This window comes from Balaenoptera physalus, assembly GCF_965194825.1.
Source record: "Balaenoptera physalus genome assembly, chromosome: 16".
In the NCBI taxonomy this organism is placed as follows: Eukaryota; Metazoa; Chordata; class Mammalia; order Artiodactyla; family Balaenopteridae; genus Balaenoptera; species Balaenoptera physalus.
The window spans coordinates 62,568,660-62,587,919 of record NC_138898.1 but is presented as its reverse complement, the minus strand read 5'-3'; the positions used below and the strand labels follow the sequence as shown (position 1 = coordinate 62,587,919).

Genomic DNA, 19,260 nt, shown 5'->3' with positions numbered 1-19,260 from the left:
CACCGCTCACACCACCAAAGGGGAGCTTTGAGCATATTAATCTCCACTCTCGAAGCTTTGGTGATATTGCCATTATTTCCAGGGTAAAATTTAAACCCTTAGCCAGGCACCTGAGAATCGCCGCAATCTGCTCCTCATCCCCTTCCCGCTCTTCTGTCTCCCGTACTGTACTCATCAGGTGAACTCGGGAATCTTGCTCTTCCTTCCACATTCCCCCTCGTTCTGACGCTGTCACTGAGTTCTTCCCTCCCTCCTCCACCCTCACCTGTGTTGATGGACCTCTCAGTGTTCTTACCAAGATCAAATGTGATAAGCCTATGGAAACCCTGAAAACTCTAAAAAGAAATACAAATGCAAAACAGGTCATTGCTAGTCCTGCTTTGTCTTAGGTCCTTTAAATTTTGAGTGTGAAGGTGCGTTTTCCACTTCTCAGTTTGGAGGCAATTACCTTCCTCTGCCTCCTGTGCCCCACAGACAGAACGTCCTCCCATACGGCTGAACGTCTTCCTCTCTTTGTCCTTGCTGTAGCCACTTCCGTCTCCCCCCAGCCCCCACCCCGTGCCTGGTATATGTGGTTCGAAAGAGCAAATCTGTGTCCACCGGCCCGAGAGGCTGTCTTGCCAGCGTAGACCAGCAGTGAGAAAGCTGTAGCTGCACTGGCTCCAACAAATATACTTTCTTTCTTTATTTTTCTTCCCTTATTAGTTGCATCTTTGAATATTCTTCGTCTAATAAGAAGTGACAGTTTAATCGTTTGGGTTTTTTAAATTGATATTCTGCTACACAGCTGACCACACGTGATAAGGCAGGCAGCTCAGCCTCATGGCGTGATCCCCTCCCTCTTGCTCTTTGCATCAGAAGATTTGGGTGGAGCCATGGAACAGTTAATTCTATGAGTGACAAGAGTGTTGAAAACCACTGAAGGCACAGGAGCTTCCCTGAGGAGAAGGGAGACAGGTGTGTGTGCAGGAACTGAAAGCACACAGTTCTCCCGGCCTCAAGGCTGCACCATCCCTTTTATTGTCCAGGGTCCCTCTGCCACTTACAGCAGACTTTCTGCGTGATTATTCACTGTCTTTTGAAATCTTTTGAGCCTTTGGAAAGAAGGTACCTTAGACACCCAACATCATAATCGTTGACAGCATCAAGGTCGCATAATTGAACAAAATAATCGACAGAAGGGATGTATTTAACTCAAGCCATTAAGCAGATGTGGAAGATGCGGCTCAGAGTGGTTCAAGGACTTGCTGAGGGCACCCTCCTTCCTGACTCCCGGTTCATGTGTCTCCTGGTCCGTCAGATGGTGCTGTTGAAAGGACCAGCAAGGACATCCTTTTTCTGTGATGGGGGATCCTCAGTGCAAACTTGTCACTTACACCACATTGCCTTCAGATGAAATGTAAAACTACTGGCCGTACAAACCCTCTTACCCTGATTTCTGATCTCTGGCCACCTCTCTAACCTCCAGCCTCCATTCACTCCCCCCTTTTCAATTTCCTCTAGTCCTGCATTTCCCAGAGAGAGTTCATTAAAGCAGCCAACATCTACGGTTCAACTGCATGTAGGAAAGGTTCTGTTCCCTGACCATACCTCTGCCTCTAAGTAGTGGTATCAAAAATACAAAATTAGTTCCGGGAGGTGTTCCCTCCAGAGAAGAGTTTGAGCCAAAACAAGTTTAGAAGATGTTGAACATCAGGAAACCCTCGGATATTTACAACACATGTTATCCCATTCAAGGCTTTGAGAAGTCCTGCCCTATAGACTTCTTTTAAAATGTGTTTAAATTGTTTCCTAAATCGATTCAATCACAAAACTCCGCTTTTGTTTTTTATACAATGCTTGTCCTAGTTGGCTTGATAAAATATAATGAAAATAGTGCTCCAGTTGTTTCAATACACCTGGCTTCTTGCCCGTGCTGCGGCCCTGCCTCTCTCTGGAACCCTTCAAAACTTATCTCAGAAGTCATCCCTCTGGGAGAACTTGCACCATTGCCCTCCATGGGATTAGGTGCCTTTCCTGTGCTTTTGCAGCTTCGGCATTCTGAAGCTGAGGATATTTTTGTTGAGAATAGGAACCATTCTTACCTATTTCCGTTCGTGTGTTCGTTGAGTCATTCCATAAATATGTACTGCGCCTCTTGTGTCCTTTTGAAGGCACTGGGGATCCTGGGTGAATAGAACAAGCCCCTGCCCTCAGAGAGCTTACATTCAAGAGGATGGGGACAAAATATGAACTTGTGACACATATGTAATGTTAGATTGTGGTAAGCGCTAGGATAAAAGCAGGGTAAAGAGGCTGAGAGTGACAGGAGCTGCCCTTCAGCGTAGGGTTTTCAGAAAAGCTGCATCAACTAGGATGGGTTAGGTTATGCTGCAGAAACAATAACCCCTGTTTATAACAATGGGGGCTTATTTCTCATTCATGCAACATACCCATCCAGGGGTCAACTCGGGGCTCTGCTCCACATCCCTCCACCTGGAGACCCAGGTGGACAGGGCCTGTGGCACATGGAGTGTGGCTGATTGTCATGGGCGGGAGAGAAGGGATGTGATGAGTCAGGTACGAGCTCTTAAAGGCTTCAGCACACATCTGATTGGCTACAGGTAACTCAGGGGGAGAGGAAGGTGCTCTCCTGCCTTGTGCCTGGAAAGAGGGGAGCTGGAGTGGTTGGTGGGCAGCATGAATGAATACACAGAACCTCTCTCTGATGCAAGGACGTGTGAGCAGACACCTTAATGCGAGAGGAAAGGAGCCATGTGGATATGGGGGAGGGGCACTTGGGGTGGAGGAAACAGCACGTGCGAAGACCCTTCAGCACTCAGCACAGGGTTTCGCATCCAGTAGGTAACCAGGCGGTGTTCATTGAATGTACATCTTGAATCCCAGGACATTGTGCATTTGTGAGGTCTTTCTATTCCAGTTGCCCAAGTGGCAGATTTAGGCAAGTGTACCTCTGTAGGAACAGAACATATCTAACCAGCCCAAATAAGGGTTGTTTGATACTGGAGTCTCTCAATTAAAGGACTTAGAGTCAGTTTACTGAACTTATCTCTGGCTACATGATTTATTTTGACCTGTCCTTTGATTGAGGGCTTTTCCCTCAAGGATCTTACGTTCCAGCCACAAAACAAGATAGAAACAAGTAAGTCACTCTAACCATACAATGTTTATAAAATCCATATAAAGAGGAAAACACGTGTTTACCCATGTGTGTACCTCATGGCTTTATCGTACTTGAAATGATTTTATCACTGTCCTGATTCCCTGGTACACGCCAAGAAGGCAGGGGCAGGTCTGTCTACTTAGTATCCCTAGCACGTAGAGTAGTGCCTGGCAAGTGATGGCTGGCCAGGACATCCAACGCTTGTGGACTGGTTGACCAAGGGAAGGGAAGGCTGCACATCTTTTAGAGTTTGGCTGTGGAGCGAGTGCTGACTTCAGCGCAGTTGCCTGCCGAGAAGATGAGATGGATTTAACTAGAGGAAGAGTGAGTTTATCTGGTAAAGGCAGTGGTGAACTGAACACCCAGCCAAGAAGGATGATAAGGTAGAGAACAGTTTGCTGAGACCGCAGGGAAATGAATCAGATCAGAGTGAGTGCTGGTGAGGAGGAAGAACAGGCTTGATGGATGAGAAAGATTTCAGTTGTGGAGCTGGGAGAAAGATTGCCACATGGTATCCATGGCGTTTAACCATAATTATGTCCATATTAAATGCTAACTTTGGCAAAAATAAGCAATTTGCCTGGGCTTATCCAGCCAGAGAGAACAGCATGAGTAAAGATGTAGGCGGCCAAGTACACGGTGTGTATGGGGAACCATATGTAGATGGTGTGGTTGGAGCGTGGGGTGTTTGCATTTTAACCCTAACTCTTCGTGACTTTGATGCTAATTTGGGGCAAATGGAAATGGTACCAGCCATGTTCTTGGATCTGCCAGGTGTCTTGATTTTCCGGTAACGGCTTGCTCAGTCCTGTGGTCTTCCCTGCTCAGACCACCATTGTACCAGCTTTCCTGGTGGCCACTGCCGGGGAGAAGATGTCTGAGATGGGCCAGCTCAGGCACGCTGTGACTCCTTCTCAGGATGAGTGACAAGTTCAGCATCTCTGTTGGCATGATGCTAAGTCAGCAGAAGGTTCTGAGTGTGCAGGCTCGGCATTTATCTTCCTGTTGGCTTGAATGAATGTCTCACCTGCAGCTGCCTCGATAAAAGCTGAAGTCTCTGATGAGGAGGGTTGGGGGTCAGTAGAGGCTGGGCTGCCTTCATGACTTTGAGGGTTTTTGTTTGTTTGTTTGTTTGTTTTTAACAGGTTGGTATTTCCACCTGAAGAACCTGTAATGCCTTGAACTCAGAGGCTTTGGGGGAGCATGTATGTTAATGTTCCTTGAAAAGCTGAAATTACTGGACAAACACAAGATGGTAATGTCTGTGATAGTAATTATGATAAAGGCAGGAGGAAACTTTTAGTTGGCTGGCTTGATTTCATTTTAAGGAAGCAAAAATGGAGGCTGATGATGTTGGCCAAACATTGATCTTGCAGAAAATGCCCTGTTTTCCTGTAGATAAGAGATGTTCTAGGGAAATAGCTCTGTGATTTTTGAATTGAGTCCCTAGGGAGTCCCAGAATTTTGGGGTAACCTATCTGTACCTTGAAGGAACATTTGATTTTCATGCCCCATCATTTCCTTTTGTGTCATGCTTCAGTGCCTTGGTTACAAGTTGTTACCTGCATCTAGAAGGCCCCTCCCCACCCACTGGTAAAGTCAGGAACAGTTATTCACTTATAGGCCCCAGACACATTCTCTGGCCGGGAAAAGAGAGGGGAGCTCATAAGATTGAGAGGCTGAAGGAGCAGGGCCAAGGCAAGTCCTGGAGTTAGGGGAACAGAAACTACTCACAGTTCTTGGCAGGAACATGCTGTTTGAAACTAAAAAGGCTGTGGGACCCACTTTACATCCTGTGTCTCAGATCTTGACCAGGGGAAGCCATTTAATAGATTCACCAAGATGGTAGATGGCAACAAGGACCTACTGTATAGCATAGGGAACTCTACTCAGTACTCTGTAATAACCTATATAGGAAAAGAATCTGAAAAAGTAGATATATGAATATGTATAACTGAATCACTTTGCTGTACATCTGAAACTAACACAACATTGTAAATCAAATATATTTCAATATAAAAAATTTTTAAAAAAGATGGTGGATGGCAAGAGTAAGGATTCCCCAAAGGCATTTATGGTAGTGGTGGTTGCTATGCCAGCAAAGAAATGAACATATGTACATTTCATGCCTCAGCTCAGTGGTCATCTCCTCTTGGGAGCTTTCTCTGACTTCTTTGTTCACTCAGCATATAACATTCAACAGATATTTGAGCATCTCCTATGTGCCGGGCATGTTCAAGGCAACCAGGTGCAGTGATAAACAAGATAGATAAGGTCCCTGCCAACAGGGAATTTACTTTCTAGTGGGGATGACAGATAATAAAAGAATGAGTCACCATATAAGATAAATTCAGGTAGCCATCAGTGGTAGGCAAGGAAATAGAACAGAGTAAGGTGAGAGACTGGGGGTGGGTGAACTGGCGTATTTTCGACAGACTGACCAGAGAAGGTCTCTCTGAGTTAAGTAAGGGAGTGAGTTGTGTGGAGGATGGGCAGAGGGTGACAGCAAGTGTGTGGACCCTGGGGTAGGGGTGGGCAGGCTTAGCATGTTTGGGGAACAGACCAGGGTGGCTTGAGCAGACAGATAGATGGAAAGTGAGAGGAGACAGTTTCTGAGAGGTGGGCAGATGCAGCTCCCACAGGATTTGTGGGCTATGAAAAGAAGTTTGGATTTTATTCCAAAGTGTGATGGGAAATCATTGAAGGGGCTTAAACAAAGAAGTGATATGACCTTATTTATGTTTAAAAAAAAATCACTGCGGCTGCTCTGTTGATAGAAGAAGGGAGTGAGGAGGGGAAAAGAGGGCACCTGGGAAGCCTCGTTGCAATAATCCAGGTGGGAGACAAGCCAGGAGAGCTTCTTGGGCTAGGAGGTGTTGGTGGAAGTGGTGAGAATGATCAGGTTTGGGATATGCTTGGAAGGTAGACCACTCTTACTTGCTGACTGATTGGATATGAGGAGTGAGAGAAAGAGAAGTCAAGAATGAGAGGGAAAGAGTGACTCCTAGGGTTTTTACTTACTAAACTTTTGCATTTGGGGATAATTTTAGATTTATAGAAAAGTTGCAAAGATAATACAGGGAATTTCAGTACATTCTTCACACAATTTGCCCGAACAGGTAGAACCCTAGAGTTCTAATGTGGTTAACAAGGTGGATGGAAGTCGCTATTTGTTGAGATGGGGAAGACGAAGCGGGGGCGGGGGGAATGCCTCTAGCTCTGCTTTGGCCACATTATCATGTCATTTTACATCCAAGTGAAGATAGGTGTCGATTAAGTTGGCTGGATAAGTGAATCTGGAACTCGGGGGAGAGCCTGGGCTGGAGATGCTGTTCCCTGCATGTGCATGGCATTTAATGTCATAGAACTTTCTACTTTTGTATATTTGGTAATTTCTACAATGAAAAAGTCATTATACCTATGACTGATTCACTTTGCTGTACAGCCAGAAACAAATACAACATTGTAAAGCAACTGTACTCCAATAAAAATGAGTAAAAAAATAGTCAATTAAACAAAAAGAATGATTAAATACAATAATAATTAGGTTAGGTGTCAGCATACTTTTCTGTAGGGACCGGTCAGAAAATATTTTAGGCTTTGTGGGCCATATGGTCTCTGTTTCAACAACTCAACTCTGCCAGTATAGAGAGAAAGCAGTCTGGATGATACGTAAATGAATGAGCATGACTGAGTTCTAGTGAAACTTTATTTACAAAAACTGGGCAGTGGACTGGATCTGGCTCACAGGTTGCCAACTCCCGACATCTTTAGTGTGAGGTCAGGAGGATGAGGAAGAAGCAGCAAGGAGGCTGAGAGGGGGCCTCCAGGAGGGTAGCAGGAAAACCAGGGCAGCATGGTGCCTAGGAAGGCAAGGAAAGGAGGGATGTGCGGCGTCCAGTGTTGAGTAGGATGAGGACTGAGAATTGGCCAGCGGATCTGCCTGAGTGGAGAGACCTTCACGAAGCCCTTCAGCAGCGCAGCGGTGGCCACACCTGCCTGCAGCTGGTGAAGTAGAGGATGGTAAATGAAGAAGTGGAGGTGGCCATTACAGATGACTCTTGGATCATTTTTGCTGTGAAAGGGAACAAAGAAATGGAGAATTATCTAGAGGAGTTATGGGGGTCAAATAAGGATTTTCATTTCTGCTTTTAAGGCAGGAGCTGTGTTTATATTTCAGAGTTGATCTCTTCCTTTTGCTGCAGTTGTACCTGCACACACTTCTATAATTACATCTTTCACACGGTCATTTGTTTAAAATCTGTTTCTTCTAGGAGAACAGGGTTTCTCAAGCTTGATGCTTTTATATTTGGGGCTGGATAATTCTTTGCTGTGGGAGGCCATCCTGTGTACTGTAGAATGTTTAGAAGTACCCTTGGCCTCTACCCACTAGATGCCAACAGCACCCCTTCCCCTGGCTGTGATAACCACACATGTCTCTAGACATGGCCATGTATCTTCAGGTAATATTATTGCTCCTAGATGAGAACCACTGGTTTACAGTGTGAGCTCCTAGAGGGCAGGGACTAAATGGACTCTTCTCAGTCTCTCTGGTTCCTAATACTGTGCCTGGTGCATATTAAGGGCTGAATAAGTATTCTGTTGAGTGAGGGGTGTTTGATTATCTAATGACAAAGCCACATCATACCTGGGTGACCCATTGGGAAGGAAGGGATGTGTCTAGGGAAGACTTCAGCATGCCTGATCTTTGTTGAGGGTCTAGGGTTTGCAGTTGCACTTGAGAGGGGTGTGTGGTTGTCCTCATGAGGACGACCACGTACAGCTGTCATTTCTCATGCAGTTTCTGGACTGTCGAGGTCTCTCACCTCTTGCCTCCATCAGCAGCTTGGGAATGTCACTGTCATGTAGTTTCTCCACAAGCAAGTGGACACCAGCGATGGGGAACTCTTTATCTCAAGTGTGGCTATGAACTGTGGATTCTCTGATTCAGGCTAGTGCCTAGAAACCCCTGGAATCACCTCCCCAGCTCCTCTCCTTCACCTCTAGACAGAAACCCAAAGGTGAGTGGACTTCCAGAGTCAGAACAGTAATATGAATAACACTCACTCGGAAATAGCGCTACCAATTTACACTCTGTCGGGGAGCCTTCATTCTCCCACTGGCTCAGCACAACCAAGGGGTGTGTGTGTGTGAGCTGGTCTCAGCAGGAGCTGCAGATGACAAGGAATCACCATCCCCTGATGTGGGCTGACATGATGTCCTCCTCCTGAGGATCTTATAAAATGTTGTTGAATGAATGGAAGAGTGATATGCTTCTCTGCTCCCACCTCATCCCTGACTTCCTCGTTTCTGTGTCTCTGTTGCGTCTCTTATTATCCCAAAAGAGGGAATCTCAGGGTTCCAAGAGTTGAGTACTTTTCTCCCTCTTACAGACCTTCCTATATTGCCATCTCATGGTCTTTGCCATATCAGTGTATTATCTACCTCAGGGGTCTACAAACTATATAACCCATCCCCTGATTTTGTAAATAAAGTTTTACTGGAACATAACTGCACCCGTTCATGTACAGACTGTCTGTGGCTGCTTTCTTGCTACATCAGCAGAATTGAGTAGTTGTCACAGAGACTGTAGGACCCCAAAGCCTAAAATACTTAGCATTTGGCCCTTTACAGAAAAGTGTGCTGACCCCAACCTACATTATTATTCAACCAAATATTTTAAATTAACTCAATTTTAAAATCATTATGATGAAAATGATCAAACATACAAGGATAGAGTGAAAATATAATGAACCCTCATGGACCCTTAATTTAGCTTCAACTCACAGTCAGTCTTGTTTTCTTAATACTCTCCTCTTTTATACCCACCCCCTTGATTATTTTAAAATGCATTGCAGGGATTGTATCATTTTATGATAAAATTTCAGTAAGTATCTTAAAAGAGAAAGACTCCATTTATTGAACATAAACATAATTTTGCTATTACATTTAAAAAAGTAATAATTCTTTCATATCATCAATTGCCCATAAATTGACTCAATGTTTTTAAACATAAATACCTACTTAAGTTTCATTCCGGGCAACAATTTGTTTGAAATTATGGTTTGGAAATGCTATTTATATTTTTTCTCATACATATTAGAATAACTACTGAATTATTAAAAGCTTTGAAGGAAAATGTGTCCATGTACCCTTGCCTTGGAACACACCGTGTTAAGGAGGCCCTCGGCAGAAAGTTCTGACGACTTGCTTTTCTGTTCGTGTGAAGGGTCTTGGCGTGTCCTCGTGTTACCATTTCGGCAGAGCCAGTCAGAGCCTGGAGCGAACACTGGGAACTCGCAAACCAACCATGAAATCTGAAGGAACAGCCACTTTATAGTCACCTTCACCAGCTCAACACAATTTATAATACAATTAAGACCGACAGATATAATTGAATAAACAGAAAATAGAATTAAGGTAATCTATCCTAAGTGTACCAAATTCCTATAATGAGTTGCTTTCAGCAGTTGTGGAAACATATAATTACCAAACAAATTACATGTTATTTTTATCCAAGAAGCTAATTAAGTGTTCTGTGTAAATGATGATGTGGTGGCACAAGGATCGAGATGTATTAAGTACCTAATTGGAAAAGGGACGGGACCTGAGAATTTTACATGGGAATACAGTTGAGTGAGATCATAGCAAGGGTGCCTGATTCTGAGGCAGGGGTTGTGCGAAGTAGGGAGGGATCTGGAGAGGTTTGGACGCCTACGGTTTGTTGAACTGATTGAATATGAGCCTGGGTGGCTGAAGTAAGTCAGGGCTCTTGCCTTGATGGAACCCTGGATCCTTGTTATTTGTTTGTTTTAAAAACTTACTCCCTTTTCTGAACTTGAGCAGTGGAGCTCCATTTGTTCTAGCTTGACTCTGACCCTGGGCTCTGCCTTCTTTGTAGCACTTTGCTGTCGTTTCCTTGAGACTCAGTAGATCTTGCAGTAGCTCCTTGTGGGGCTTGTGCCCTTTTGCTCTCTGGAATGTGAGGAAATGGGCATTTTGGGTTGTACACTTCTTCTTTCCCATATCTCAGAATAAGTAGCCTGGAAGAATTTTGCAGTGGAGCTTGGAGCTGGAGCCAGGCCCCCTGAACGCAACCCTGTTGAGTGTTATAGGAGAGGAGGACGCATCTAGGTGGAGGCGGGGAGGAGCGGGTGGAAAGCCCTCTGAACCAGAGTCGTAAGACTAGATTTATTGTCCCTGTCCTGCCGTTGGTGAGCTGTGTGGCCTTCTGCAAGGCATCGCTCCCCTCTGAGCCCTGGTATCTCATCTGTAAAGTGTGGAAAATAGCCCGTGGCCTGCTTAACCTCACAGAGGTGCTTTGAAGATGACACACTGTAATGCAAATGAACGTTATATGTAAAGTCTAAATCTCAGCACAAAAAGAATCTGGTTTTGCGGCTACCAAGTCAGACAAGGTGAGTGATGTAACTGAAAATACCAGGAGTAGTCTTCGAGCCTGGCTAAATCCAGGAGTCATTGGTCTCTCCCATATCTCAGCTTGGGTTTTCTCTGTATTAGCTTCATTTTCAGGGGACATCCCCTCATCCCAATTCCCAGTGGGGCAAGATGGCCACCAGAAGCTCTTGTCCTTCATTCTGCCAGTTAAATGACCCAGAGAAACGAGAGTGAGTGCAGAGTTTCCTTCCTGGTAGCTCCATCAAAAGACCCAGGGCTAATCCTGTCTGCACTCCTCTGGATCATGTGCCCATAACTGAGCCAATCACTGAGGCAGCGGGACGGAGTATACTGATTGGCTGTGGATGTCTGATTACAGGTCAGAGTTCCAGTTCTGCCAGGCCTTTGGAAATATTCAACGGCAGCCACAGATCCCTATTTCTCATCTGCTGGACCCCAGGAAGTTACAAATGGTTGCCCGCAGATGTGTTTGTTTTGCTCTTGCAAGGAGCCTTAAAAAACATGAAGGTAGTTCACTGAAAAGTCTGAATCTAGAGTTTCTGCTAAAAAATCAAAAGCTCTAGAAACATGCAGGCTGAATTCCCTCATGGCAACATCTCATTTGAGCAGAAAAGTAGCTGCCTCCTTTCGCTGAGGTGGGCCATTCCAAGTTTACTACAGTCCCCACTACATCCTCTTGTTACCTGGATGGTTTAGATCATTCATATCACCCATCTTGGTTCTGGGGCATTTGAATTTGCTATACCTGACACAGACGAAATCAGTGTTTTCTAAATCTCCCTCATGTTAAAAATAACCAGGGATTGCTTTTTAAACATACAGCTTCTGGGGTATCCCTCTGACCTTCCATAACCACCACTCATTTTGACTCAGTGGGTTTGTTCAAGCCTGGATATTTGCCTTTTTAACAAGGTACTCCCAGGTAATTCTCATAAAGGCAGTCTGGAAACACTGGACTAATGTCTAAGCATTGGTATTCAAAGTGTGGCCATTGGATCAGCAGGGTCTGTATTTCCTGGGGTATCTTGTTTAAATGGAAAATGTCAGTCCTGCCCCAGACAGACAATCAGAATCTGTACTTGAATAATATATCAGATTGGCTTTTGATTTGACCTCTCTTCTGTTTTCCTTTCAGTAAGTTTTCTCACCTACCCTCCTTTCCCCAGGCCTTTTCAGAAGAGCCAGTGTCCCCTGCCTCTCCCCACCTGGGAGAGCATTATGGAGACCTGTCCCATCCCTGGGGGATGCTCACCCTGACCTCCCATCACTGATAGATGACATGGAAAGATGCTCTGCGAATCTAAAGAGAAGTCTAAGCAGCTGGAGATCTTGCCTCTTGAGAGCAGGCAACCTTGACCCCCAGGTCCACTGGCCTCTGCAGATTCCAGGCCCCCAGGCCTGTCTCATGATCTCAGTTTTGACTCAGGCCGATCTGTGTTTTCTCCATCAAGTGTTAGAGGTATTTCACACACAGCTGGGCTTAGACAATTTAGCCAAGCCTGTTCTATTTTCTTTCAGTTTTCTTAATTTTGAGGCTTTTTGTTTCCCCAGTGGAGAACTTCCATATGAAGAATTCTGAAATCCAGGCACTGCCAGGACTTAGCTGATGATGTTCTTTTCTCAGCATTCATTCATTCAGCAAACTGTCCTTAAGCACATCTATATTCAAAGCATTCTGATAATGATGGCATATTAAATATAAAAATAGTTGGCATGTACTGAAAATTCATTATGTGCCGGGCATTGTGCCAAGTGCTTTAAATATCTCATTTAATCCTCACGCTAACTCTGTGATGCTTTGGGTATTCTTAGCCCCATTTGGCAGATGAGAAAACTGAGGCTCATTGAAGTGAAACAAAGTACCCAAACAGCTGGTAAGTGATTGGACCTGGATTCAAACCCAGCTCTCTCTGACTTCTGAATCTGCATTATTAACCATGATAAGTCTAACTAACATGAGTTAGACTTGATGAAAGGAAGGCACTGTTCATGAAACGTTATCTACAGAGTTTTTAATTTTTATTACTGCCATGAGGAAGGGGCTGTGTCCACTTTGGTAATGACAAACCTGAGGTCTTGGAGTAGATTGGTCAAGCATTGACAGAGACCAGATTTGGGCTCTGGCTTGTTGCTCTTAATCCAAGGCTCTTCCCACCATCTCAGGCTGTACAAGCCACAGTCTCAAGGAGCTGGCCCCTCAGAGAGGGGAGAAGTCCTGTCTAGTACCTGGGAGTTTGTGACAAGTATTATGTGGCTCTGACAGGCAGATCCCAGGCTCTGAGGATGAAACAAATGACTTTTGGTTGAGCTGTGATGATAATACAAGTTTGCATTGATTCAGCAAGTACTTTGTGCTAAGCACAATACTCTCTCATTTAATCCTTTCAACAACCATGTAATTATCCCCATTTCATAGAGGAGGAAACTAGAGTGTATGTAGTGTCTCACACAGAATAGACAAAAGGCTCTTCCATAGGTCTTTTCTAGATAATACCCTCTATCCCTGGCTTCTGCTTACCAGAGGCTGGGGGGTGGGGTGGAGAAGAAGGAGAGATATTGATCTTTCAGTTATAAGATGAATAATTCTTGAGATCTAATGTACAGCATGGTGACTGTAGTTAGCGTATTATATACTTGAAATTTGGTAAGAGAGTAACATCTCAAGTGTTCTCAACCACACACACACACACACACACACACAAACACACAAATAGTAACTATGTGAGGTGATGGATAGATTTATTTGATTGAGGTAATCATTTCACAATGTATACATTTACCAAAATATCACATTGTGTACCTTAAATGTGTATAACTTTTATTTGTCAAAAATAGACGTCAACGGATGTGGAAAACGAACTTAGGGTTACCAGGGGATAAGTGGGGGAGGGATAAATTAGGAGATTGGGGTTGACATATACACACTACTATATATAAAATAGATAACTAATAAGAACCTGCTTTATAGCACAGGGAGCTCTACTCAATGCTCTGTAATGGCCTATATGGGAAAAAGAATCTAAAAAAAAAGAGAGTGGATATATGTATATGTATAACTGATTTACTTTGCTATACACCTGAAACTAGCACAACATTGTAAATCAACTATACTCCAGTAAAAATTTTTTTTAAAATTGAGAAAAATAATGGACATCAAAAAAAGAAAAGAAATGCCCCATTTTCCCTTCTTCCCAGCCCCAGACAACCACTCCTCTACTCTTTGATTCTATGAGTTTTTGACTATTTTAGATTTCTCATAAAAGCGGAATCATGTAGTACTTGTCCTTCTGTGACTGGCTTATTTCACTTAATATTACATCCTCAAGGTTCATTCATGTTGTCACATACAGCAGAATTTCCTTTTTAAAGGCTGAATAGTATCCTGTTGCATGTATATACCAGTTTCTTTATTTATTCATCTATAGATAGACATTTAGGTTGTTTTCACATTTGGCTATTGTGAATAGTGCTTCAGAGAACATAGGAGTGCTAATATCTCTTTGAGATCCTAATTTCCATTCTTTTGGGTAAATACCCAGAAATGGGATTGCTAGATCATACGGTAGTTTTATTTTTAATTTTTAAAGAAACCCCTCCATTCTGTTCCATAGTGGCTGCACTATTCTGCATTCCCACGAACGGTGTGCAAGTGTTCCGATGTCTTCATATCCTCACCAACACAAAAGTGTTTTAGATAATCACCATCTTGGCAAATGTGAGGTAATATCTCACTGTGGCTTTGGTTTGCATCTCCCTGATGATTAGTGACATTGAGCATTTTTCACATATCTGTCGGCAATTTGTATGTCTTCTTTTCAGATAGACCTGATTTTAATCTAGCTCCATCATTTCTGCAAGTTACTTTATCCTCTTTGAGCCTCAATTTTTTTCTAAAATGGGACTAATACAACCTACTTACTAGGTTGTGTAGCATGCGCTGCTGGTGCTTGCTTGCCCATATCCCCGCAGTCCTCATGTCTGTATATCAAAGGCTGTTGACTATGAACACACGTGACTGTCTGTGAGGTCTTTTCTGACTCTGGAAGTAGTTTTGGCCCACCTGCAGGGTGAGTGAAGGTGCTGGAAGCAGCCAGTGATAGATGGGGAGTTGTGGATAACTACTCCAGTCCCTTGCCTCTTAGGTGCAACAACTATAATGTAAATATTTTACGCTAGGTTCCCGATGTCCCCAGGGATAATAAGGTTCAGTCGCCCACAGTTGTAGCTTGCTTAAAAATGCACCATTTACTTTTTCCTTTTCCTTCCCTGTCTCATTTCTCTTTTTCCCTACCAGTGTTTCCTGCGATCATTTCTCAAATAGGTGACTGGAAATTCAGATCTTTGTCTCAGTGTCTCCTGCTGGGACAACTCAAAGTATGACAGGTTATCATCATGTTCAAATTAAATACTGTATGTAAAGTGTTTAGCGCAGTCACCTGGCACGAGGTAAGTCCCAGTAAAGGGTAGCTGCTGTCATCATCACCGTCATCCTCATCGTCATCCTCATCATCATCACCACCATCACCATCACCATCACCACCACCACCACCACCACCACCATCACCATCACCATCACCATCACCACCATCACCACCACCACCACCACCACCACCACCATCATCACCATCACCATCACCATCACCATCGCCATCACCATCGCCATCACTATCATCACATCATCATCAGTCATCATCATTCTGAAGGTAGAATGAACTCATTCTTTCAAGACATTTACTGACAGATTAAGTTCATCCAAAATTATGAAGAAAAATGTGAAACAAAAGGTCACCTGGAATGTGTGCAGCAGAAGTATTGAAATAGTTTCTTTTTTTAAGGAGATAGTTTATTAATCAGTGTTTTTAACCTTCAGTCCTTGTCTAACAGCATGGATAGGATAACAGGTCTACAGTTGGCTATGGTTAGTCAAGTGCCTCTTGCATCCTAATTTGGTTATTCTGAGTTATCCATTTTGCTTTTCTTGGAAGAAGAACTGGTTTCGTTAGAATCTAGTTGCAAGTGAACCTCACCTTTGAAGTTTTTTATTGATATGTGAGCTTGGTTTCCTAGTTGTGCGCTAGAGAGAGAATTATTCTTGGACTCTTACTGTTTTGGCCTTCATCTTTTGGAGAGGCGGGATGATAGGGTCTGTGCTGTGGATTATTAGGCTCCAGTGTTTACAGTATTGGCTTCCCAAAGTGTTGATGGTGGACTCACTGAAGGGAAGGACAACAGAGAGCCTGCAGAATCAGTGGGGTTGGGTGGTGGAGCAGGAGGGGAAGGGGAGAGAGACGAAAAGTAATGATGAAAGGATAAGCCCGTTTACTTATAAACTTACTCATTTGACTTATGTGTTCTTACTCTGGACCTGGGACATGGGACCTGGGGGAGGGGATATAGAAATGCATGAGAGGCTGTCTTGAGTGTTAGGAATGTAGCATGATAATGTATCGCACCTGTGTTGGTCAGTCTTATTCGTCAATTTAGTTAGGCTACATTTGCCAGTTATTCAGTCAAACACTAATCCAGGTGTGGTTGTGAAGTTGTTTTGTAGCTGTGACTAAAGTCTGTAATCAGCTGGCTTTAAGGGAGATTATTTTAGGTAGTCTGAGTGGGCTTGTCAATCGGTTGAAGGCATTAAGAGTGCAGCTTAAGAGGCTTCCCTAAAGAAGAAATTCCACCTGAGGCTAGAAGCTTTGGCTCATGCCCAAGAATTCCAGCCTGTCCTACAGATATCAGACGTGTCTAGCTAGTCCCCACAGTTATGTAAGCAAATTCCTTGTAATAAGTTTCTTAATATATATCTCCTACTGATCTGTTTCTCTGATTGAACCCTGACTTACACGGATTTTGGTGCCAGGAGTGGGGTGCTGCTGCAACAAATACCTACAAGAGTGGAAGTGGCCTTGGAATTGGGCAGTGGGCAGAGGCTGGGAGAATTTTAAGACACATCATAGAAAAAGGCTCAATTTTCTTGAATACATTGTTAGTAGAAATATGAATGCTAACACCTCTGCCACGGAGGACGCTGAGGAAGTGAGAAGTGTCGTAGAGAAAACATATGTCATCGTAGGGAACACCTGAATCATTATCAACAGACTGTTGGTAGAAATAGAAATGTTAAAGGTACTACCAGTGAGGGATAGCTAAGACGGAAATGAGGGATATGTTATTAGGAGCTGGAGAAAGGGAATCCTTAGGATAACGTGGCAGGAAGTTTAGCTGAATTGTGTTCTACAGGTGTGTGGAAACCTGAAGTTGTAAGCGGTGAGCTTGGATAGTTAGCTGAGGAAATTTCCAAGCAAAGTGTGGAAGGTACAGCTTGGTTTCTTCTTTCTACCTTTAGTAAAATGCTAGAGGAAAGAGATAGATTGAGGGAAGGACTGTTAAGCAAAAAGGATGACTTGGGAAATTCCCAGCCTATCCAAATTGTAAAAGATACTAAAAGTAGGAGACACAGTCAGGAAAGCTGCTCTGGAGAGAAAGCCAAGGATGTGACTGGATAACCTTTTATTAGTGCCTGGAAATGATCGGAATGTCACAGTATTTGATCATACTGTGGGATCTTTAAACAGATTAGGTGTGTGACTCTCAGCCATCTAAACAGAAGCCAGGGATAGAGTGGGTTATTTAGAAAAGGTCTGTGGAAGAGCCTCTTGTCTAATGGAATGAATCCCTATGAAATACACAGGAGACCCACAAGGTTCTTGAAATTTCATACTAGTGGGAACATTGCCAATTTGGTCTGAAGGAAACAGAGAGAGGATGAAATGAAAGAAGACCACACTCCCAAAATTCTACAGGCAAGAAACATAACTGCTAAACTACTAGGCTGCAAACACATGCTACCTCGCGGGGAAAAAGGAAGGATTACTCTGAAGGCAGTCATGAAACACAGAGGATTATCTCCACACTTGAAACCGAATGTTTGTTTGCCTAGCTGGATTTCAGAATTACTTGGGTGTGGTAACTAGGTTTTTTCTTTCCATTGTTTGTTTCCCTTTTAGATCAGGAATGGCTATAACTGGTATCCTATGCCTCTCCCACAACTGTAATTTGAGAGCAGATAATTTGTTTCCTAGTTTTACAGGACCACAGATGGAGAGAAATTTTGCCCCAGGATGGATTATACCTGATTTAGATGATTGAGATGATAAGATTTGGGATTTCTGAGCTGATGAGGTTTAGATGAGAGGTTTGGATTTTGAGTTGTTGCTGTAACAGGTTGAAACTGTGGGAGATAGGGTGACGGTACTTTGCCCGTGGGACAGATGTGAATCTTTGGGGGCCAGAGAGTGGATTATGGTAGGGAGAATAAAGGCCCAGCAAAGATACCCACCTTCTAATCTCTGGAACCTGAGAATATGTTATCTTTTGTGGCACAGGGACTTCGAAGATGTGATTAAGTTAAAACTCTTCCCATCTTGGGGTGGGAAGCTTATCCTGGATTATTTGGGTGGGTCCAGTGTAACCACAAGGGTACTTAGAGGGAAGCCGGAGTGTGAGAGTCAAAGAAGGAGACGGGACAGTGGACACAGAGCTTAGGGTGCTGTGGCTATGAGCCAAGGAATGCAGGCCACCTCTAGAAGTTGGAAAGGCAAGGTTCTCCCCTAGGGCTGGGAAGGGAGTTCTGGGAAGCCCTGCTGACCCGTTTTAGACTTCTGATCTCCGGAACTCTAAGATAGTACATTTGCAGGGTTTTAAGCCACCGTGTTTGTGGTAGCTTGTTCCAGCAGCAATAGGAAACTAATACAGTCTGCGGGCCAGCCTTCTGCTACACTCTTTAAATATATTATGTTGTTTAATTTTTTAAACAGTCCGTCAGGATGTAGATATTATTATCCCCATGTTGTGATTGTGACAACTGAGGCATTAAAAGTTCAGATAGCTTGCCTAAAATGATAGAGCTAGTAAGTAGTAAGTCTGGGATTTACCCATGTCCAGCTGGTTCCAGTGTTTATGGACTCTTGAATGATAAATGCTGAAGGATGTGAAGTGGGCAAATGGGTAGGTTGGAAAGCCATGAAGACATAGTTCAATGTGAAGCTTTGCTACATACGGTACGTGTGATGACCTAGTGGAAAGTGGTATAGCAGATATTTAGATGCACTGGGGTCATATTACCTGGGCTCAAATCCAGCTTTGCCACTTTTGCTGGCTATGTGACTGTGGGCAAGTTATTTCACCTCTCTGGACCTCAGTTTCCTCACCTATAAATGGAAATCATAGTGGCATCTTTCTTATAGGGACGTGGGGCTAAAAAGAGGATAATGTAGGTAAAATGCTTAGCATGGTGCCTGGCACATACTAAGTGCTCATAAATAAAATAATGATAACAGTAGTAGTAGTAACAACAAAACATCAAAATACTAATAACCATGATGAATTACTCTTCCTGTTATAGAACGCTAGGCAAAGTGATATCGGGGGGAGGAACACAGGATCCATGGCAGATAAGGGGCACAAGCACGTTACAAGCAAAGGGAAGAGCAGATTCTCCAAGCCTCTGCATACACCATGTTCCCCATGTGGACCTCTCTTCTCTGCCTCTTAAATTGGCTACCCTCTTATGATTCCTCATTTCCTGTTCAAAAGCCACTTCTCCTGGGAAGTCTTCCCTGATCTCGGCTGGAATGAATGCTCTTCCTCTGTGGGTTTATAACATGAGGTACTTTCCTATT

The 19,260-nt window shown here is 43.7% G+C and overlaps 1 protein-coding gene across 1 annotated transcript in view; it reads left to right on the top strand.

The window, feature by feature from the left end:
* Nucleotides 1-19,260, top strand: part of GRIN2A (glutamate ionotropic receptor NMDA type subunit 2A) — a 390,901-nt gene that overhangs the window by 24,689 nt on the left and 346,952 nt on the right. The gene's annotated exons all lie outside the window — the stretch shown is intronic.